The sequence below is a fragment of the Bombina bombina genome, chromosome 6, assembly GCF_027579735.1.
Source record: "Bombina bombina isolate aBomBom1 chromosome 6, aBomBom1.pri, whole genome shotgun sequence".
In the NCBI taxonomy this organism is placed as follows: domain Eukaryota; kingdom Metazoa; phylum Chordata; class Amphibia; order Anura; family Bombinatoridae; genus Bombina; species Bombina bombina.
In genome coordinates this window covers 194,131,039-194,154,049 of record NC_069504.1, presented here as the reverse complement: position 1 = coordinate 194,154,049, position 23,011 = coordinate 194,131,039, and the positions used below count along the sequence as shown (strand labels likewise).

General features: G+C 39.9%; 1 long non-coding RNA gene across 1 annotated transcript in view; it reads right to left on the bottom strand.

The window, feature by feature from the left end:
- LOC128662772 (uncharacterized) overlaps positions 1–21,810 on the bottom strand; it is a 22,482-nt gene extending 672 nt beyond the window's left edge. Inside the window, exon 1 of the long non-coding RNA XR_008402810.1 lies at positions 21,741–21,810. This is a non-coding gene — a long non-coding RNA (uncharacterized LOC128662772). The remainder of the gene's footprint in view (positions 1–21,740) is intronic.
- Between the last annotated feature and the right edge of the window lie 1,201 nt (positions 21,811–23,011).

Sequence of the window (23,011 nt, the reverse complement as noted above, 5' to 3'; positions counted from 1 at the left end):
ACAAAGTCACTCTTCAACACAGAAACACTGCTTAGTCTTTATTTTATAATCAAATGTGATGCTATGTAATACTATATCACTGCAGTTCAAATGGATTGCATCTAAAATGTATTTGTCTATATTTTCAGCAGGGACCAAGATTTTTCATATGGGTCAATTTAACCTTTGTAATAAAATGCTTTCTCTCAGTAACCATGCTGTTGATTTTCATAAATTAAAGTAATGTTATGAATATTGTTGATTTTCAAATGTAATTCAGTATAACCTTCTTGCCAGGAAAATCCAATGTCTGCAAAACATTCACATCAACAATCCAATGGTGTTAAAGATTGTACATGTGAATTAAATATCTTTCTTGAATGAGTAGCATACTATATACTGTATGTGTATATATATATATATATATATATACACAAACACAAAAACACACACGTACATACATACAGCCAGCATAATTGGTATGGTCAAATTACGCTAATCTCTCAGTAATAAAGAGACTATTATTGTTTAATGAAACCTAAGTATGTTGGTAGGTTAGTGGGATGATGGATGTAAAAAAAATATCCACCTTTCTTTTTAAAAAAGGTTAATATGTCTTCAAAGCACCTATCTTGCTAAGCCATTGGCCTCTAGTTATCAAGGTCTGTCGGACCTGATCCGACAGTGCGGATCAGGTCCGACAGACCTCGCTGAATACGGCGAGCAATACGCTCGCCGTACTCATCATTGCACCAGCAGCTCACAAGAGCTGCTGGTGCAACGCCGCCCCCTGCAGACTCGCGGCCAATAGGCCGCCAGCAGGGGGGTGTGATTTCCGGCGATGTCTGTCCGCCTGCTCAGAGCAGGCGGACAGGTTATGGAGCAGTGGTCTTTGTGACCGCTGCTTCATAACTGCTGTTTCTGGCGAGTCTGAAGACTCGCCAGAAACAGGGGCCATCAAACTCCTTACGGAGCTTGATAACTAGAGGCCATTGACTGTACATTACTGTCCTATTAATCTTGCCTAATTTATGACTCCACTCTTGTAAACTGTATTGAGGGAGAAGCCACATAGGGGCAAAAATATTCAGTATGCAGACAAATTAATTGCTCAACAGTTAAAGTTCAATTTAGCATTTTAATATTTATTAGGTGATAAACCACAAAATAATGGTTTAACTAGACAGTACTTGTTTTGAATATTATAGTTATGATCACAATTAAAAGTGTCTGTTCTAATTTTTTTAATTTTATATATTTGTTTACCGTGAGTTATTTTGTGATATTTTGCTATTGTATAAATCTGGGGCAGTTTAAATGTCCATATGAGCCAAAATAATTTTTACTAAACATCATAACACTAAACCTGCAATGTTGTATCAGTCTGCATCCTCAATACATACAAACAACTACATTTAAAATTACAATTTCTTTCATCAGAGGGTGAGAGTCCATAACCCATCACATTTGGGAATATTACCCTCCTAACCACTAGGAGGAGGACAAATACATCTCAAGACACCAGATCTTTAACTCCCTCCCATTTCCCATAATCCTCAGTCATTTTATTTTGCCTTAATGATGTGGAGTGAGGTGAAAGTGAAGTGCAAGATCTACTCACTCTTTGAAAGGGAATCCTTTAACCGATCTGAGGCCGAATCCAATTCGCAGTAACCTGTTGTACAGAGGGGCAGACAAGGAGTTATCAGCCAGGCAGTGAAAGGTATTTTCTCAGTGAGAAATGTGGTAGGCCTCCCAGTTGAAATGTAGACTTGTCCACAATCTCCTGGTCAACAGTGAGCTGCTTCTTGCGGATGCACAGCCCAGACCTCCCCAGGTGAAATGTAGACTTGTCCACCAATTTCCTGGGTTGTGGATGCTGTAACTTATTCAGATCCTTGACATTGTGCTCGCACTGCTTAGGATGGGCTTGTGAGTGGGAAACAAGTTGCTGCAGCTGAGGTAAGCCCAGTGGAAGGATGTGTTGATTGTACCATATACTTTATACTAGCAATTTGTTGCACTTTTTGACACATTTGGAAAAACTTTGTTTTTTGAGGTTACTGTTGCTTTAAATTTAGCGTTGGGCATGGGCGGCTTATCGCTATGATTTTGCTTCTGATCTATGCATAGTATGTTTTAGTTCAGCTGCTCTAAATTTCTGTCTGTTACCTTTTGAGTTTTAGCGCTCACCAGTAGCTCAGGTGCGCTAAGGGTTATCAGTTTTAGTGCCTCTTTTCCTGTTCCTGTGCTGCTGTAACATTCTCAGGGCCGATGGAGGTGGTAAGACACTCTGATCATCAGAGTTGGGCTTCAAATTTAAGGTATACATTTTATTTATATGTTGTGTTGTATGCTATGTAAGCCTTTTTACTGTTTTTACAGTCTTTTCAGTGCTTTATTTGAACAGTACCTTATGTTTACTTTTAAGGGTTAATCAGTGATACATTGTGCCTTTTTCTCCCCTTTGGGGTTAACTATTTGTGTGTTGTATACTGCCTATGTGCTTCTGTTTATCTCTGATACTTAAACTAATTCCTTACTGATACTGTGGAGCAAACTGGTGCAGCTCAGGCCTCTGGTTTGCTGAATGATCATCTAAAAGTGAGACCCTCTGTTACTTTAACCCTTTCCAGTTTGTGTTTGATTCTCAGGTGTGTGTCCCTGCTCAGCTTTGTACGTCATGTGCTGAGTCTATTGCTAATCCTAAACAGGGTTTTTCTGCGCTTCAGAATCTACAAGAGTTTTTATTCTATCAAAGCTGCTCCCAGGAGAGTTCATCTCCAAAACTTAAGGTTTATATTCACTCCGCTATTAGTGACGTTTTAACTTGTTTACGTCCAGCTGATAGGTGCAGACTCTTGCAAGGATTTGGAAGGTGGTTCTTCTTTCTTTCATGTAATTGGCAAGACTCCATGAGCTAATGACGTATGGGATATACAATCCTACCAGGAGGGGCAAAGTTTCCCAAACCTCAAAATGCCTATAAATACACCCCTCACCACACCCACAATTCAGTTTTACAAACTTTGCCTCCTATGGAGGTGGTGAAGTAAGTTTGTGCTTAGATTCAACGTTGATATGCGCTTCTCAGCATTTTGAAGCTCTATTCCTCTGAGTACAGTGAATGTCAGGGATGTGAAGGGAGTATCACCTATATGCAATGGTTTTCCTCACGGGAGATCTATTTCATAGGTTCTCTGTTATCGGTCGTAGAGATTAATCTCCTATCTCCCTTTTGAGATCGACGATATACTCTCATATTCCATTACCTCTACTGATAACCGTTTCAGTACTGGTTTGGCTATCTGCTATATGTGGATGGGTGTCTTTCGGTAAGTATGTTTTCATTACTTAAGACACTCTCAGCTATGGTTTGGCACTTTATGTATTAATATAAAGTTCTAAATATATGTATTGTACTTATATTTGCTATGAGTCAGGTTTAAGTATATTTCCTTTTGCAGACTGTCAGTTTCATATCTGGGAAATGCATTGTTTAGGAAGAAAAATTTCTTACCTGGGTATAGTCTTTTTTCAATTGACTGTTATTTTAAATTTGCGGGCAAAATTAGGCTTGCGAGGGCGCAAAATGCCAAAGTATATTGCGTCATTTTTGGCGTCTTAGTCGACACCGAGTCCTTTCACAAGGTTGCGTCTTCATTCACGCGAGTGTGTCATTTCCAGATGTTGTTAGTGCCAAAAAAATTCTGTTTGTGTTGTGCGTCATACTTGGCGCAAATATTTTCATTGTTTAAAGCCCCATTCCTATATGCCTCTTGCCTTTTTCTCTATCAGAGGGCTATGCTGTTTGCATTTTTTTCCCATTCCTGAAACTGCCATATAAGGAAATTGATAATTTTGCTTTATATGTTATTTTTTCTCTTACATTTTCAAGATGTCTCAAACTGATCCTGTCTCAGAAATCACTGTTGGAACCCTGCTGCCTGATAACAGTTCTACCAAAGCTAAGTGCATTTGTTGTAAACTTGTAGAGATTATATCTCCAGCTGTGGTTTGTAATAGTTGTCATGATAAACTTTTACATGCAGAGAATGTGTCCAACAGTAATAGTACATTGCCTGTTGCTGTTCCTTCAACATCTAATGTACAAGATATACCTGTGAATATAAAATATTTTATTGCTGATTCTATTCAGAAGGCTTTGTCTGCCATTCCGCCTTCTAATAAACGTAAAAGGTCTTTTAAAACTTCTCATAAAGTTGATGAAATTTCAAATGACCGACAACATACTGAATTATCCTCCTCTGATGAGGATCTATCTGATTCAGAAGATCCTTCCTCAGATATTGACACTGACAAATCTACTAATTTATTTAAAATGGAGTATATTCGTTCTTTGTTAAAAGAAGTGTTGATTACATTGGATATTGAGGAAACTAGTCCTCTTGATACTAAAACTAGTAAACGTTTAAATTCTGTTTATAAACCTCCTCTGGTTACGCCATTTTTGATATCATCAAAATTAATGTTAAATCTATGTCTTTAGCTATTTTAGCTAGAAGAGCTTTGTGGCTTAAATCTTGGAATGCTGACATGACTTTTAAGTCTAGATTGCTCTCTTTTTCTTTCCACGGTAATAAGTTATTTGGTTCTCAGTTGGATTCGATTATTTCAACTGTCACTGGGGGGAAGGAAGTTTTTTTGCCTCAGGATAAAAGACCTAAGGGTAAATCTAAAGCTTCTAACCGTTTTCGTTCCTTTCGACAAATTAAGGAACAGAAACCTAATCCTTCCCCCAAGGAATCTGTTTCCAGTTTGAAACCTTCTTCAAATTGGAATAAATCCAAGCCATTTAGGAAACCAAAGCCAGCCCCCAAGTCCGCATGAAGGTGCAACCCTCATTCCAGCTCAGCTGGTAGGGGGCAGATTAAGATTTTTCAAGGATGTTTGGACAAATTCTGTCCAAAATCAATAGATTCTGATTATTGTCTCTCAGGGGTACCGAATAGGATTCAGAGTAAGACCTTTTGTGAGAAGATATTTTCTCTCACGCATCCCAACAAATCCAGTAAAGGCTCAGGCTTTCCTGAAGTGTGTTTCAGACCTGAAGTTTTCAGGGGTAATCATGCCGGTTCCGTTTCAGGAACAGGGTCTGGGGTTTTATTCAAATCTATTCATTGTCCCAAAGAAAGAATATTCATTCAGACCAGTTCTGGATCTGAAAATTTTGAATCGTTATGTAAGTGTACCAACTTTCAAAATGGTGACTATAAGGACTATTCTGCCTTTTGTTCAGCAGAGGCATTATATGTCCACAATAGACTTACAGGATGCATATCTTCATATTCCGATTCATCAAGATCATTATCAGTTTCTGAAATTCTCTTTTCTAGACAAGCATTACCAATTTGTCGCTCTTCCTTTTGGCCTAGCAACAGCTCCAAGAATCTTTTCAAAGGTTCTCGGTGCCCTACTCTCTGTAATCAGAGAGCGGGGTATTGCAGTGTTTCCTTATTTGGACAATATCTTGGTACTAGCTCAGTCTTTACATTCTGCAGAATCTCACACGAATCAACTAGTGTTGTTTCTTCGAAAACATGGTTGGAGGATCAATTTATCAAAAAGTTCTTTGATTCCTCAGACAAGGGTCACCTTTTTAGGTTTCCAGATAGATTCAGTGTCCATGACTCTGTCTCTAACAGACAAGAGACGTTTAAAATTGGTTTCAGCCTGTCTGAACCTTCAGTCTTAGTCTTTCCCTTCAGTAGCTATGTGCATGGAAGTTTTAGGTCTCATGACTGCAACATCGGACACGATCCCCTTTGCTCATTTTCATATGAGACCTCTCCAGCTTTGTATGTTGAACCAATGGTGCAGGGATTATACAAGGATATCACAATTAATATCCTTAAATCCCAATGTTCGACTATCTCTGACTTGGTGGTTAAATCATCATCGTATAGTTCTAGGGGCCTCTTTTGTTCGTCCAACCTGGACTGTGAACACAACAAATGCAAGTCTTTCAGGTTGGGGAGCTGTTTGGGGATCTCTGACAGCACAAGGGGTTAGGAAATCTCAAGAGGCGAGATTACCAATCAATATTTTGGGGATTTTCAGGGCTCTTCAGATTTGGCCTCTGTTGAAGAGAGAACCATTCATTTGTTTTCAGACAGACAATATCACAACTGTGGCATATGTCAATCATCAGGGTGGGACTCACAGTCCCCAAGCTATGAAAGAAGTATCCCGGATACTTACTTGGGCAGAATCCAGCTCCTGTCTAATTTCTGCGGTTCATATCCCAGGTATAGACAATTGGGAAGCGGATTATCTGAGCCGTCAGACTTTACATCCGGGGGAGTGGTCCCTCCATCCAGATGTGTTTTCTCAGGTTGTTCAGATGTGGGGTCTTCCAGAAATAGATCTGATGGCTTCTCATCTAAACAAGAAACTTCCCAGGTACCTGTCCAGGTCCAGGGATCCTCAGGCGGAAGCAGTGGATGCGTTGACACTTCCTTGGTGTTATCAACCTGTTTATATTTTCCCGCCTCTAGTTTTTCTTCCAAGAGTGATCTCCGAAATCATAATGGAGCAATCGTTTTTGTTGCTGGTGGCTCCAGCATGGCCTCACAGGTTTTGGTATGCAGATCTTGTTCGGATGTCCAGTTGCCAACCTTGGCCACTTCCATTAAGGCCGGACCTTCTGTCTCAAGGTCCGTTTTTCCATCAAGATCTAAAATCATTAAATTTGAAGGTATGGAAATTGAACGCCTAGTGCTTAGTCATAGAGGTTTCTCTGACTCAGTGATTAATACTATGTTACAGGCTCGTAAATCTGTTTCTAGAAAGATTTATTATCGAGTTTGGAAGACTTATATTTCATGGTGTTCTTCTCATAAATTCTCTTGGCATTCTTTCAGAATTCCTAAAATTTTACAGTTTCTTCAGGATGGTTTGGATAAGGGTTTGTCTGCAAGTTCCTTGAAGGGACAAATCTCTGCTCTTTCTGTTTTATTTCACAGAAAGATTGCTAAGCTTCCTGATTTTCACTGTTTTGTACAGGCTTTGGTTCGTATCCTGTCATTCAATCAATTTCTCCTCCTTGGAGTCTTAATTTGGTTTTGAAGGCTTTACAGGCTCCTCCATTTAAGCCTATGCATTCTTTGGACATTAAACTACTTTCTTGGAAAGTGTTGTTCCTTTTGGCCATCTCTTCTGCTAGAAGAGTTTCTGAATTATCTGCTCTTTCTTGTGAATCTCCTTTTCTGATTTTTCATCAGGATAAGGCGGACTTCATTTAAATTCTTACCTAAGGTTATGAATTCTAACAACATTAATAGAGAAATTGTCCCTTCCTTGTGTCCTAATCCTAAGAATTCTTTGGAGAGATCCTTACATTCTTTGGATGTGGTAAAACCTTTGAAATATTATGTTGAAGCTACTAAAGATTTTAGGAAGACTTCTAGTCTATTTGTTATCTTTTCTGGTTCTAGGAAAGGTCAGAAGGCTTCTGCCGTTTCCTTGGCATCGTGGTTAAAGCTTTTGATTCATCAAGCTTATTTGGAGTTGGGTTAAGCCCCGCCTCAGAGAATTACAGCTCATTCTATTAGATCAATCTCTACTTTGTGGGCTTTTAAGAATGAAGCTTCAGCAACTTGGTCTTCTTTGCATACATTTACTAAATTCTACCGTTTTGATGTATTTGCTTCTTCGGAAGCAGTTTTTGGTAGAAAAGTTCTTCAGGCAGCTGTTTCAGTTTGATTCTTCTGCTTATGTTTTATGTTTTTCTTTTCATTTATGAGAATAAACTTATATTTTGGGTTGTGGATTTATTATTTTCAGCGAAAAATGGCTGTTTTTATTTTTTCCCTCCTTCTCTAGTGACTCTTGCGTGGAGTTCCACATCTTGGGTATTGCTATCCCATACGTCACTAGCTCATGGACTCTTGCCAATTACATGAAATAAAACATAATTTATGTAAGAACTTACTTGCTAAATTAATTTCTTTCATATTGGCAAGAGTCCATGAGGCCCACCCTTTTATGGTGGTTATGATTTTTTTGTATAAAGCACAATTATTTCCAAATTCCTTTGTTGATGCTTTTTACTACTTTCTTTATCACCCCACTTCTTGGCTATTCGTTAAACTGAATTGTGGATGTGGCGAGGGGTGTATATATAGGCATTTTGAGGTTTGGGAAACTTTGCCCCTCCAGGTAGGATAGTATATCCCATATGTCACTAGCTCATGGACTCTTGCCAATATGAAAGAAATGAATTTATCAGGTAAGTTCTTACATAAATTATGTTTTTGGCCTTTAGCTCTTCCATTAGGAGTGACCACTCTAAGTTACCCGTTAATGATAGGGATGTTTCTGACTCAGAGGATTCTTTTTCTGAGGATAGCTTCTCTGAGTCTCAGGACCCTGCTACTATGGCGAAAATTTCAGGCTTGAGTATATTCATACATTTTTCCAGGAAGTTTTAATTGGTTTAGAGGCAGTAGAAAATCCTGCAACAGTCAAGCGACCTTTTAAGAGGATTGATAGAAAATAGCAATAGAAAGAGAGAGAGAGAGTCCTTGAAGCAAATTAGCATCAGTAATTTATTGATGTTCAAAAATTGAATTCAAACATGCAATTCAACAGGTAACTCCCCTGATCTGACACGTTTCACGCATGCGTACATGCGCTTCCTCAAAGATCAGTAGATGCTTGACAGATGGCACTTAAATATTGCATTATGACCAATGGCAAAGGATGTTACATAATTGTTTGTACATTTGTTTGTTATACAATTAATTAAGCCTATACATTCTTATACAATATGAATGTAGTGCTGCTATTTTTACACTACTATTTTAAGAATTCAAAGTGCTCTATATTAACATTGTATCTAAATAGAGAACATTATGCGTGAAGGAATAGTTTTTCTATCAGTGGGCAACCACTTAAAGTGAGGAAAAAATATATATCAAAGAATATATTGTAAAAAAAAAAGTATATAAGAACTAGTCATAAAGACTAGTCATAATTTATTTTTATGGATCAGTCCGGAACTGCCACTGCTGGATAGACCCAGTAGCAGGTAGATCCACAGATTAGTTTTCTTTCTAATGACACGATGAGTCCACAGATCATCTAATTACTAATGGGATATATCACTCCTGCACAGCAGGAGGCGGCAGAGAGTACTACAGCAAAGCTGTTAAATATCACCTCCCTTCCCTCCCACCCCATTCATTCTCTTTGCCTATGTTAGAGCAAGGAAGTGGTAAAGTTAGGTGTTAGATTGTGCTGCTTTGTCCTAGGATGTAGCCGTAGTCCACATCAGTAGGGCAGTGGTGGCTTTAGAGCAATGGGAACTTGTGGGACATAATTCTTGCTGCGCCTCCCATGTAATTTATGCTGCCCTAACTCTGAAAGCCTGAGTAAAATTACTCAGTCTTTATTTCTTCCACAGGACTATGTGAGGGAGAGGACCTCTCAAACCTGGTGAGCTGCCTTGCTGTCTGGCAGATTTGTGAGGTAAGTGCTGACTTTATAATTTCTGGGATTGATAAGGAAGAAAAGAAACTCAGAAAAAGTGGGAACTTTTATTTCAGAAGAAACATATATAAAGGGCTCAGAGTGAGGGCACTTTATTTATAAAGGGGACACTGACTCTCCTATACATGGTGAGGACTTATGAGACAGACGTTTATGCAGACTTCTGCCCATCTGGAGGACCACTTCTGCCCGTCTGGAGGACCACCTGCCGGCTTCGTTGAGGACATCTTGCCAATTGGATGAAGACTTCTCCCGGTAAGTGAATCTTCGGGGGTTAGTGTTAGGATTTTTTTAAGGGTGTATTGGGTGGGTTTATTTTTTAGGTTAGGGACTTTGGGCCTGCAAAAGAGCTAAATGCCCTTTGAAGGGCAATGCCCATCCAAATGCCCTTTTCAGGGCAATGGGGAGCTTAGGTTTTTTTAGTTAGCTTTTTATTTGGGGGGTTGTTTGTGTGAGTGGTGGGTTTTACTGTTGGGGGGGTGTTTGTATTTTTTTTGCAGGTAAAAGAGCTGATTTCTTTGGGGCAATGCCCCGCAAAAGGCCCTTTTAAGGGCTATTGATAGTTTAGTTTAGGCTAGGGGTTTTTTTTATTTTGGGGGGGCTTTTTTATTTTGATAGGGCTATTAGATTAGGTGTAATTAGTTTAAAGATCTGTAATTTGTTTTTTTATTTTCTGTAATTTAGTGTTTGTTTGTTTTTGTGTTTTAGCTAATTTAATTTATTTAATTGTAGTGTAGTGTTAAGTGTTAGTGTAACTTAGGTTAGGTTTTATTTTACAGGTAAATTTTGTCTTTATTTTAGCTAGGTAGTTATTAAATAGTTAATAACTATTTAATAACTATTCTACCTAGTTAAAATAAATACAGACTTGCCTGTAAAATAAAAATAAAACCTAAAATAGCTACAATGTAACTATTAGTTATATTGTAGCTAGCTTAGGGTTTATTTTATAGGTAAGTATTTAGTTTTAAATAGGAATAATTTAGTTAATTATAGTATTTTTATTTAGATTTATTTAAATTATATTTAAGTTAGGGGGTGTTAGGGTTAGACTTAGGTTTAGGGGTTAATAAATTTAGAATAGTGGCGGCGACAATGGGGACGGCAGATTAGGGGTTAATAAATATAATGTAGGTGGTGGCGATGTTAGGGGCGGCAGATTAGGGGTTAATAAATATAATGTAGGTGACGGCGATGTTGGGGGCAGCAGATTAGGGGTTTATAAGTATAATGTAGGTGGTGGCGGTGTCCGGAGCGGCAGATTAGGGGTTAATAAGTATAATGTAGGTGGCGGCAAAGTTGAGGCGGCAGATTAGGGGTTAATAAGTGTAAGGTTAGGGGTGTTTAGACTTGGGGTTCATGTTAGGGTGTTAGGTGTAAACATAAAATGTGTTTCCCCATAGGAATCAATGGGGATGCGTTACTGAGTTTTACGCTGCTTTTTTGCAGGCGTTAGACTTTTTCTCAGCCGGCTCTCCCCATTGATGTCTATGGGGAAATCATGCACGAGCACCTACAATCAGCTCACCGTTAACTTAAGCAGCGCTGGTATTGGAGAGCGGTATGGAGCACAATTTTCCTCAACGCTCACTTCTTGCTTTTTAACACCAGGTTTGTAAAAACCTGTAATACCAGCGATGCAGGTGAGCGGTGAGAAAAAACTGCTCGTTTGCACCGCACAGCTCCTAACGCAAAACTCGTAATCTTGCTGTAAAGTTTTTATTTGATCCATTGTGAGTCAGAATGGACCAAGAGGCTTTGCAAAATGTCACTTGTTCTTTGTGTTTTGATGCCAATGTGGAACCACCAATCCCTTTCTGTTCCTCATGTATTGAGAGAACTTTAAATTATAGGGATAGACTTTTTTCTGAGCCAACATTTTCCAAGGCGTATGCTGTTCAGGAGTCTAATGTAATGTTCAATATATGCCGCAGCTTTCCCCTCAAGCGCCCCAACTTATATCGCCCACACATGCAGTGCCCTGCGCTTCCTCTCTAACTCCTCCTGGAGTTACGTTGCAAGACATTGCTTCCCTCATGTCCTCTGCGGTTTCTGATGCATTGTCTGCTTTTCCCATGCTACAGGGAAAGCGCAAGAGGAAAAGTAAACATTCAGTAAGCGAGGTTACTGACGCAGTTGTTGCTATTTCGAATACCCCCTCCCAAAAGCCAGAGGAGGGATGATACTTCGGTAGCATCTGAGGGCGACATCTCAGATTCTGACAGTGTAATTCCTCCTGCTGATACTGAAATTGTATCCTTCAGGTTTAAGCTAGAACACCTCTGTCTGTTACTCAAGGAGGTTTTAGCTACATTGGATGACTGCGACACCATGGTCGTAGTTAATCCTAATAAATCCAGTAAGATAAACAAATATTTTGATGTACCTTCCTTGGTGGAGGTTTTTCCTGTACCAGACCGAGCTTCTGAGATCATTGCTAATGAATGGGAGAGACCTTTTCCCCCTTCCCCTATATTTAAAAAGATGTTTCCCAAAGCGGACTCTATCAAGGAGTCTTGGCAAACAGTACCCAAGGTGGAAGAGGCAATTTCCACTCTGGCTAAGAGGACTACCATCCCCATAGAGGATAGTTGTGCCTTTAAGGATCCTATGGACAAAAAATTAGAGGGGTTACTCAAGATGTATGTACACCAGTGTTTACAATGGCAGCCTGCTGTGTGCATTGCTACCATCACTAGTGCATATTGGTTTGATGCGTTGTCTGATGCTATTAGGAAAGACACTCCCCTTGATGAGATCCAGGATAGGATAAAAGCCCTTAAGTTGGCTAATTCCTTTATTACTGATGCTTCCCTACAGGTTATCAAACTGGGAGCCAAGATGTCATGTTTTGCTGTTCTAGCCCGCAGAGCTTTATGGTTAAAATCTTGGTCTCTGGATGTGTCATCTAAGTCTAAACTTTTATTCTTTACAAGGGAAAGACCTTGTTTGGACCGGGTTTGACGGAAATAATCTCTGATATTGCAGGAGGAAAGGGTCATCTTCTCCCTCAGGATAAGAGAAACAAACAAAAGGGACGTCAGAGTAATTTTCGTTCCTTTCGAAAATTCAAGGAAATTCTTCTGCTTCTTCTGCTTCCTCTTCCAAGCAGGAGCAGGCCAAACCTTCCTGGAGACCCAATCAGTCTTGGAACAAGGGAGGCAGACTTTCCTTCTTCACCCAGGCTTGGGTTTGAGATGTTCAGGATCCCTGGGCAGTGGACATAGTATCCCAGGGATACAAACTAGAGTTCAAGAATTTTCCTCCCAGAGGCTGGTTTCTGCTTTCAAGGTTATCTGCAGACCAGACAAAAAGAGAGGCGTTCTTACACTGTGTACGGGACCTCTCCGACCTGGGACTGATAGTTCTTGTCCTGACGCAGGAACGGAGTCTGGGGTTTTATTCCAATCTGTTTGTGGTTCCCAAAAAGGAGGGAACCTTCCGACCAATTTTAGATCTCAAGAGTCTAAACAAAGTCCTCAAAGTACCGTCCTTCAAGATAGAAACTATTCGTTCCATTCTTCCTTTGATCCAAGAGGGTCAATTTATGACTACCGTGGATTTAAAGGACGCGTACCTGCATGTTCCCATTCACAGGCATCATCACAAGTTTTTTAAGGTTTGTATTTCTAGACAAACACTTCCAATTTGTTGCTCTTCCTTTCGGCCTTGCCACAGCTCCCAGAATTTTCTCAAAGGTTCTGGGATCCCTGTTAGCGGTGCTCCGATTACGGGCATTGCAGTGGCGCCCTATCTGGACGATATCCTGGTCCAAGCGGCATCCTTTCAACAAGCAAGATCCCACACGGAAATGTTATCTTTCCTGCGATCTCACGGATGGAAGGTAAATTTGGAAAAGAGCTCTTTAGTTCCAAATACAAGGGTAATTTTCCCTATCAATTAAATTCTTTTTGACAGATGCCAGGAAATCAAAGATTTTCTATTCTTGTCTAGCGCTTTAGTCCTCTCCTCGGCCATCAATGGTTCAGTGCATGGAGGTAATCATTCTGGTGGTAGCAGCTATGGACATCATACCGTTCGCCCGGTTCCACCTCAGACCTCTGCAGTTAAACATGCTCAGTCAGTGGAACGGAGATTATGCGGACCTGTCTCTGCAAATACAGCTGGTGGTTGTCTCAGGATCATCTCTCCCAGGGAACCTGCTTTCACAGACCCTTTTGGGTGATTGTGACAACAGACACCAGCCTTCTGGGATGGGGAGAAGTCTGGGGCTCTCTAAAGGCTCAGGGAACTTGGACTCGGTCGGAGTCTGTTCTGCCCATAAACATTCTGCAGATGAGAGCAATCCTCAATGCTCTTCTGGCCTGGCCCCAGTTGGCCTCGGCCCGGTTCATCAGGTTCCAGTCAGACAACATTACTTCAGTGACTTACATCAACCATCAGGGAGGAACGCGGAGTTCCTTAGCCATGACAGAGGTAGCCAAGATAATTTGTTGGACGGAGACCCACAATTACTGTCTATCGGCAAACCACATCCCAGGGGTGGACAACTGGGAGGCTGATTTCCGTAGCAGGCAGACCTTTCACCCAGGGGAGTGGGAACTTCATCCGGAAGTGTTTTCCAGCCTGATTCTCAAATAGTGTCAGCCAGAATTGGATCTCATGGCATCTTGGCAGAATGCCAAGCTTCCGAAGTATGGGTCAAGGTCAAGGGACCCTCAGGCTGTACTGATAGACGCCCTGGCGGTACCTTGGACCTTCAGTCTTGCATACATATTTCCTCTGTTCGCTCTTCTGCCTCGGGTCATTGCTCGAATCAAGCAGGAGAGGGCGTTGGTGATCCTCATTGCACCGTCGTGGCCTTGCAGGATTTGGTATGCAGACCTGGTGGACATGTCATCTCTTCCACCATTGAGGAAGGACCTTCTACTTCAAGGGCCCTTCCTTCATCCAAATCTAGTTTCTCTGAAGCTGACTGCTTGAAAATTGAACACTTAATTTTATCCAAGCGGGTATTTTCAGAATCGGTCATAGAGACCATGATTCAGGCTCGTAAACCTGTGACTAGAAAGATTTACCACAAGATATGGCGTAAATATCTATATTGGTGTGAATCCAAGGGCTACTCTTGGAGTAGAGTTCGTATTCCTAGAATTCTGTCCTTCCTCCAAGAAGGTTTGGAGAAGGGATTATCAGCCAGTTCCCTAAAGGGTCAAATATCTGCCTTGTCTACTTTGTTACACAAACATCTGGCGGACGTACCAGATGTGCAATCGTTTTGTCAGGCCTTGGTCAGGATCAGGCCTGTGTTCATATCAGTTACTCCTCCCTGGAGTCTTAATTTAGTTCATAAGGTTCTTCAAGGGGCTCCGTTTGAGCCTATGCATTCCTTAGATATTAAGTTGTTATCTTGGAAAGTTTTGTTTCTTGTTGCTATTTCATCTGCTCATAGAGTGTCAGAGCTCTCTGCATTACAGTATGAGTCTCCTTACTTTATTTTTTATTCGGATATGTTAGTTTTACGTACAAAGTTAGGGTTTCTCCCTAAAGTAGTTTCTGACCGCAACATTAATCAGGAGATTGTTGTTCCTTCCTTGTGTCCTAATCCTTCTTCTCAGAAGGAACGGCTTCTGCACAATTTGGACGTGGTACGTGGTCTAAAATTCTGTTTACAGGCGACTAAGGATTTTCGTAAGTCTTCTGCCTTATTTGTGGTTTTCTCTGGAAAACGTAAGGGACAGAAAGCTACGGCTACTACTCTTCCTTTGTGGTTGATGAGTATCATACGTTTTGCCTATGAAACTGCTGGACAGCAACCTCCAGAGAGGGTTACGGCTCATTCCACGAGGGCTGTTTCTTTCTCATGGGCATTCAAAAATGAAGCTTTGGTAGAACAGATTTGCAAGGCTGCAACTTGGTCCTCTCTTCACACTTTTTCAAAATTCTATAAATTTGATTCTTTTGCCTCTGAGGCCGCTTTTGGGAGAAAGGTTCGTCAAGCAGTGGTGCCTTCCATTTAGGTTACCTGTCTTATCCCTCCCTTATCATCTGTGTACTCTAGCTTGGGTATTGAATCCCATTAGTAATTAGATGATCCGTGGACTCATCGTGTTATTAGAAAGAAAACAAAATTTATGCTTACCTGATAGATTTCTTTCTTTCTTGACACAATGAGTCCACGGCCCGCCCTGTTTTTTAGACAGGTTGTTAGTATGTTATAAACTTTAGACTCCTCTGCACCTTGTTACTTCCTTTCTCTCCTTTACTTTGGTCAAATGACTGGGGTGGGAGGGAAGGGAGGTGATATTTAACAGCTTTGCTGTGGTGCTCTTTGCCGCCTCCTTTTAGGCAGGAGTGATATATCCCATTAGTAATTAGGTGATCCGTGGACTCATCGGGGGGTAGTTATCAACGTGTCAACTTTCCTGCCTTCGCCGGCCCAATACGCCCGCCTAAGCTCGGCTCACATCGCCGCCGCGGACCTGAAAAAATTCACCTAAGTTATCAAGTAAAGCTGTCAAAAAGCCGCGGGGCGATGAGCAGCGGACTGTGAGAGTTATCACTCATCCGATCTCGCTGCTCTTCGGCTGTTTGACCGCTTTCTTGCTAGCCTGTCACTAAGCACTCACACTAAACTACACTGTTCTACCCCCTATACCGGCGCCTCCGGAGCCCCCCGCAACTAAATAAAGTTACTAACCCCTAAACTGCCGCTCCTAGACCCCTCGCCGCAAGTCTTATAAATGTATTAACCCCTAAACCGCCGCTCCCGGACACCGCTGCCACCTACATTATACCTAGTAACCCCTATCCTGCCCCCCCCCCCATACCGCTGCCCTCTATAATAAAGTTATTAACCCCTATCCTGCTGATCCCGCACCTTGCCGCAAATAAATAGTTTAACCCCTAAACCGCCGCTCCCTGAACCCGCCGCAACCTATATTAAATTTATTAACCCCTATCCTGCCCCCCCTACACCGTCTCCACCTATAATACATTTATTAACCCTTATCCTGCCCCCACTACACCGCCGCCACTGTAATAAAATTATTAACCCCTAAACCTAAGTCTAACACTAACCCTAACACCCCTCTAACTTAAATATTAATTAAATAAATCTAAATAATATTTCTATTATTAACTAAGTTAATCCTATTTAAAACTAAATACTTACCTATAAAATAAACCCTAATATAGCTACAATATAAATAATAATTATATTGTAGCTATCTTAGGATTTATTTTTATTTTACAGGTACCTTTCAATTTATTTTAACTAGGTACAATAGCTATTAAATAGTTATTAACTATTTAATAGCTTACCTAGCTAAAATAAAGAGAAATGTACCTGTAAACTAAAAACTAACCTAAGTTACAATTACACCTAACACTACACTATACTTTAATAAATTATTCCTATTTAAAACTAAATACTTACCTGTAAAATAAACCCTAAGATAGCTACAATATAATTAATAATTACATTGTAGCTATCTTAGGATTTATATTTATTTTACAGGTAACTTTGTATTTATTTTAGCTAGTTAGAATAGTTATTAAATAGCTATTAACTATTTAATAACTACCTAGCTAAAAGAAATACAAAATTACCTGTAAAATAAATCCTAACCTAAGTTACAATTAAACCTAACACTACACTATCATTACATTAATTAAATAAATTAACTACAAATAACTACAATTAAATACAATTACATAAACTAACTAAAGTACAAAAAATAAAAAAAGCTAAGTTACAAAAAATAAAAAAAATAAGTTACAAACATTTAAAAAAATATTACAACAATTTTAAGCTACTTACACCTAATCTAAGACCCCTAATAAAATAACAAACCCCCCCAAAATAAAAAAATGCCCTACCCTATTCTACATTTAAAAAGTTCAAAGCTCTTTTAACTTACCAGCCCTTAAAAGGGCCTTTTGTGGGGGCATGCCCCAAAGAATTCAGCTCTTTTGCCTGTAAAAGAAAAATACAACCCCCCCAACATTAAAACCCACCACCCACATACCCCTAATCTAACCCAAACCCCCCTTAAAATAACCTAACACTAATCCCCTGAAGATCATCCTACCTTTAGTTGTCTTCACTCAGCTGAGCCACCGATGGAACTGAAGAGGCGACCCAGACCGGCAGAAGTGATCCTCCAAGCGGAGCTGAAGAAATCTTCAATCCGATGAAGTGATCCTCCAAGCGGCGCTGAAGAACTCTTCCATCCGGGCGATGTCATCTTCCAAGAGGCGCTGAAGAAGTCTTCTATCCGGGCGAGGTCATCTTCTAAGCCGGGTCTTGAATCTTCATCCCGCCGACGCGGAACATCCTTCTTTCCCGACGGACTACCGACGAATGAAGGCTCCTTTAAGGGACGTCATCCAAGATGGCGTCCCTTCAATTCTGAGTGGCTGAAAGGATTCTATCAGCCAATCGGAATTAAGTAGGAATAATCTGATTGGCTGATTGAATCAGCCAATCAGATTCAAGTTCAATCCGATTGGCTGATCCAGTCAGCCAATCAGATTGAGCTCGCATTCTATTGGCTGTTCCGATCAGTATTTAGTTTTAAATAGGATTAATTTAGTTCATAATAGAAATATGATTTAGATTTATTTAATTCATATTTAAGTTAGAGGGGTGTTAGGGTTAGTGTTAGACTTAGGATTAGGGGTTAATAATTTTATTACAGTGGCGGCGGTGTAGTGAGGGGCAGGATAGGGGTTAATAAATGTATTATAGGTGGCGACGGTGTAGGGGGGCAGATTAGGGGTTAATAAATTTAATATAGGTTGCGGCAGGGTCAGGGAGCGTCGATTTAGGGGTTAAACTATTTATTTATTTGCGGCGAGGTGCGGGATCGGCAGGATAGGGGTTAATAACTATTATAGAGGGCGGCGGTATAGGGGGGGCGGGATAAGGGGTTACTAGGTATAATGTAGGTGGCGGTGGGCTCCGGGAGCGGCGGTTTAGGGGTTAATAACTTTAGTTGCGGCGGTGTAGGGGGGACAGATTAGAGGTGTTTAGACTCGGGGTACATGTTAGGGTGTTAGGTGTAGACAGCTCCCATAGGAAAGAATGGGATGTCTGGCAGCAGCGAACTTGTACTTTCACTATGGTCAGACTCCCATTGATTCCTATGGGATCCGCCGCCTCCAGGGTGGCGGTTTGAAAACCAGGTACGCTGGGCCGTAAAAGTGCCGAGCGTACCTGCTAGTTTTTTGATAACTAGCAAAAGTAGTCAGATTGTGCCGCACTTGTGTGCGGAACATCTGGAGTGACGTAAGAATCGATCTGTGTCGGACTGAGTTCGGCGGATCGAAGTTTACGTCACAAAATTCTACTTTTGCCGGTCTCTAGCCTTTGATAACTAAGGCGAATCAGCCTCGCCACAAATACGCTGCGGAATTCCAGCGTATTTGAGGTTGACGGCTTGATAACTACGATAACTAAGATAACTAAGAAATACATTTATCAGGTCAGCATAAATTTTGTTTTTTCTGCATACCATGCATGCTTGGCCAAATGGTTTTTGTTTGTCATTTTGATTAACTCTGCAATACTGGTCTATGTTCCATTATGCATTCTCAATTTTCTAGGTCTCTATGACCTAGGAGACTCGGAGAGGCCATTGTTAACTTCTCAGGTGGAGTTACTATTTTTCCTTAGAATTTAACAAATAAAAAAAATTATCTTTAAACTCTGCTATACAGCCTTCATCTATTCATAGATGTAAGCATGATTTTTTCAGTTCAGGGGAGGTAGCTGGGACAGTTTCCGCCACTGCAGCTATAAACCACTTCAGATATTTGATTCTGTTGCTTCTTCCTTTCTGAAGATGATTTGTCTTTCTTACTTTTGAAGACCTGTGTCCTGCTGAGGATGAGGTTTAAAGGCAATTAGATGTTCGCTTGAAATTTAATCCATATAATTTTTAAGGAATCAAGGTAAATTGGGCAAATTCGTTTTGCTCCAGTCACCAATCTAGGATAAAACTTTTTTCTTCTTTTCAAATCCAGATTCTTCAGGATCTACCTGGTACTTATTCCATAATTGAATCAGTCCAAGCAAAATAAAATGTCTACCTCCAGTGCTAAATCTGATCATGGTCAGGTTATGCGTTTTCAGAATGCCTGTTATCCTTACAAGGGGTCTTTTTTGGGGGTAGTCATATATTCAATCTCCATGTGATTGTTCCTGTGAGACCAATTGTATTGCCAGAGTTTTCAATCTCTATCTCTAGTTACCATATCTCAGTGTATAGCATCAGCTGCTCTTACATTTACTGGGTTTTATTTGTGTCTACTGCAACTATGCATGCAGTGGCAGTGGTATGGAACCACATAAACCTATTCCAGTACAAGCTTCTGTTCTGTTAATCGGACAGTCTTTCCCTTGGTGGATATTTCTTATTCCGTTGTTTCAGGGGATGGCTTTTGGTCTTTTTAGGAGGTGAGACTACCTATAACTGCTTTTGAAACTCCATGCAATGTTCAGAGCTCTTCATACCTGGCCTGTTCTCAAATGTATTCCTTCAGTCGCTTCCAGTTAGTCTACGTCATGGTGGTTACTTACTTCAATTATGAGAGTGGTAACCACAGTGCTCTGGAGATGACAGAAGTTTCTTGTAGAAAGAGTTGGGCAGAGTTTTTTTCCCTCAGCGTTCCATCTTGGTGAATTACGTTTTTTCTGGTATCCTCATCTGGGAAGGGTCTTTTATGAGTGGTCAGTCTTTACAGCAATCCTTTGGACTTTTCATTTACTTTACCTTTCCCAATATTGTGCTTCTACTGGTGGTACAGGCTTGTCTCCAACAGGAATCAATCTCTACATGATAATATCTCCAGCCTATCCCTTTTTTTATCATTCTCAGTTTCTCTCTTGACTTCTTCGAGATTGATTGTTTAGTTCTTCTTCAGAATATTTTTCTTCTGATTCTGTAAAAGTGTCCACTTCAGGTTTGTAAGCCTTTTGCTAGAGGATTTACTGCAAGGTGCGGAAAGTGTCTTTCCTAACTATTTTTTGATCAAGGTAGTATGGTATGGTCTATCATTTAACTATCCGAAGGTGGCACATTTCAGCTCTTTCTGAGTTGTTTAGGCAGTTTTGTCTGTCTTCCAGATATTTTCAGACTGGCTAAAGTAAGACCGGTTCTCAGTCCTATCTCTTCTCCATGGATTTTTATATCTGATTCTAGGTTTCATTAACTTCCTCTTTGGAACCTATACAGTCTTTGGATGTTCAGTATCTTTCTGTAAGTGTTATTTTTGTTAACAATTTCTTCGGCTAGGAGAGTTTCTGCTCTCTTTGCAATTTGCAGTTTCTGGTGTTTTCCTCAGGACAAAGCAGTTTTTCTGTATTTGTCTGATTTACTAAAGTGGTTTTCAGAACATTAGTAAGAATCTTCTGAAGGGAGATTTTTGCACAATTTGGACGTGGTCAGGGCGTTAAAAATTTTTTTTGCAAGACTACTAAAAAAAATGTGTTAGGCTACTGCCTTGCTTGTTGCCTTTTCTGGTTAATGTAAGTGCCAGGAGGCAGCTTCTGTTTCTTTAGATTTTTTATTTTGGAGTTTGATTCTCAAAGTTTTCTTTGAGGACGGTAGTCGACTTTGCATATTCTTTTCAGTTTGCTGTTTTTACAACAGTTGTGACAGTTTTGGAAGGAAGGTTCTTCAGTTGGTGGTTCCTGGTAAATAGGTGCCTGCCTTTCCCCTTTTTTTTTCACCCGCTTTCTTTGTGAACTTCACAGCTTGGGTATTAGTTCCCAAAAGTAAGGATTTTTGTGGACTATCACCACCTCAGAAAGAAAACAATTTATTCTTACCTGATAAATTACTTTCTTTCTAAGTGGTGATAGTTCACGAACCCACCCATTTTTTGCTAGTTGGCGGCAGTCTTGTTTGCACCTCTTTACATTACTATCTTTCTTATTTCTTCCTCCTTTCCTTGGCTAATTGTACTACTGGGAGAGAGTGGGAAGTAGGAGGGATACGCCTCCTCCTGGTGGCCAGGAGATGAATTCCCACAATTAAGGATATACGTGAACTATCACCACTAAGAAAAAAAAGAATGTTTCAGGTGAAGAATTAAATTGTTGTTTTTTTTTTTTACTAAAAACATATTGCTAAAGCATGGTTTGTTAGTAATATTCTCAGTGGTCCAAAATAGTCCAGACCTATATACCTTGCATAGAAGAAGTGGGTTAGTTGCACAAGAATTTAATTGTTATTGTGCTTTTAGTCTAAAAGGCAAATTTCATAAATGAAGATGGGTACCTTGGCATGACCACTGAATGAAGGCTGAAGAAGGTGGGTAAGCTTTGAGTTTCGGTATGGCACGTGCATGGAGTTAGTCTTCAAAGCCATGAAAACCTGTGAACATAAAAATTATGTGTTTAACCAGGAACAGGGAGGGTGCAGACCACTAAGCTTAAATATTTATTTTACATTAAAGAAAAGTAATTAAGGGTAAATATACTGTTACAAGTTTTAACTAATTATAATAAATATATATGATCAAAATTGTTGTTTTTGAAGTGGCTATTCTTATCATAAAGCAAACCCCAAAAAAAGTGCAAAATACCAAAATATGAGACATCTTACTTAGCATGATTAAAACAAAAAAAAATCACATAATTACAAAATAGTATAATTAATCATAACAGATGAGAACTAGTGTTACCCATGAGATTCAATAAAAACCAGAGAGAAAAAAAGGACTAACTACAGTCTACTAGAAGGATTTATAGATGATATAAAAAATAATCTACAAAAAAAGTCCTATTATCTGAGCATAAAGCTTTGCCAGTCTACAAGGGGAAAGTGTTGTATAAGCTAATATTTAAAGCCAAAAAAAATGTTTTCACACACATCTGTTATTTGCCAGTAAAACAGTGGCTTTCAGAGTAAAGCCAGCAGAGGGATTTATTACTATACAATGAGATGTCCAAAAAGGCTTTCTACCAATAAGCCAATTGGTAAAAGGATATCACAAAAAAAATATTGATAAATATAAACCAAGAAAAAAAATAGTAGCAATAACAAAATGGTGTATCTAGGATGCATGACTAGAGTTTAACCCCTTAAGGACCAGCGACCTGTATGTCGCTGGCCTTTTTTTGGGACTTGATTGTTTTATAGCACGGTCTTGCCACCAGCGTTGAGACTGCTCTATTCCACAAAGCCTGCTGGAGGGAGTGCATTAATAGTGTGTTCTTGCTAGACTTGTGCTTTTATGTCCTGAAAAAACCCTTAACGACCAGTGACATACAGGGTACATTGTGGTCATTAAGGGGTTAAAGTGGTATCTTAGGGTTAAAAACATTGTGGTAATCTGTTTGCTACAAATGCATTACATTTCCAGCTAAGCCAATTTGTTTATTTTTTATGATCGATTACAAAACCTTCTAAGCGGACTTAAGATTTTTCATATTCCGTATACAAATATATTTTTCCCTTAGGCGTATATGCATGGCAGCTTATGATGAGATCAAGTATTGTACTATTCTCTTGAATTCAGACTTTTTTTTTTTTTTAACAGCATTACA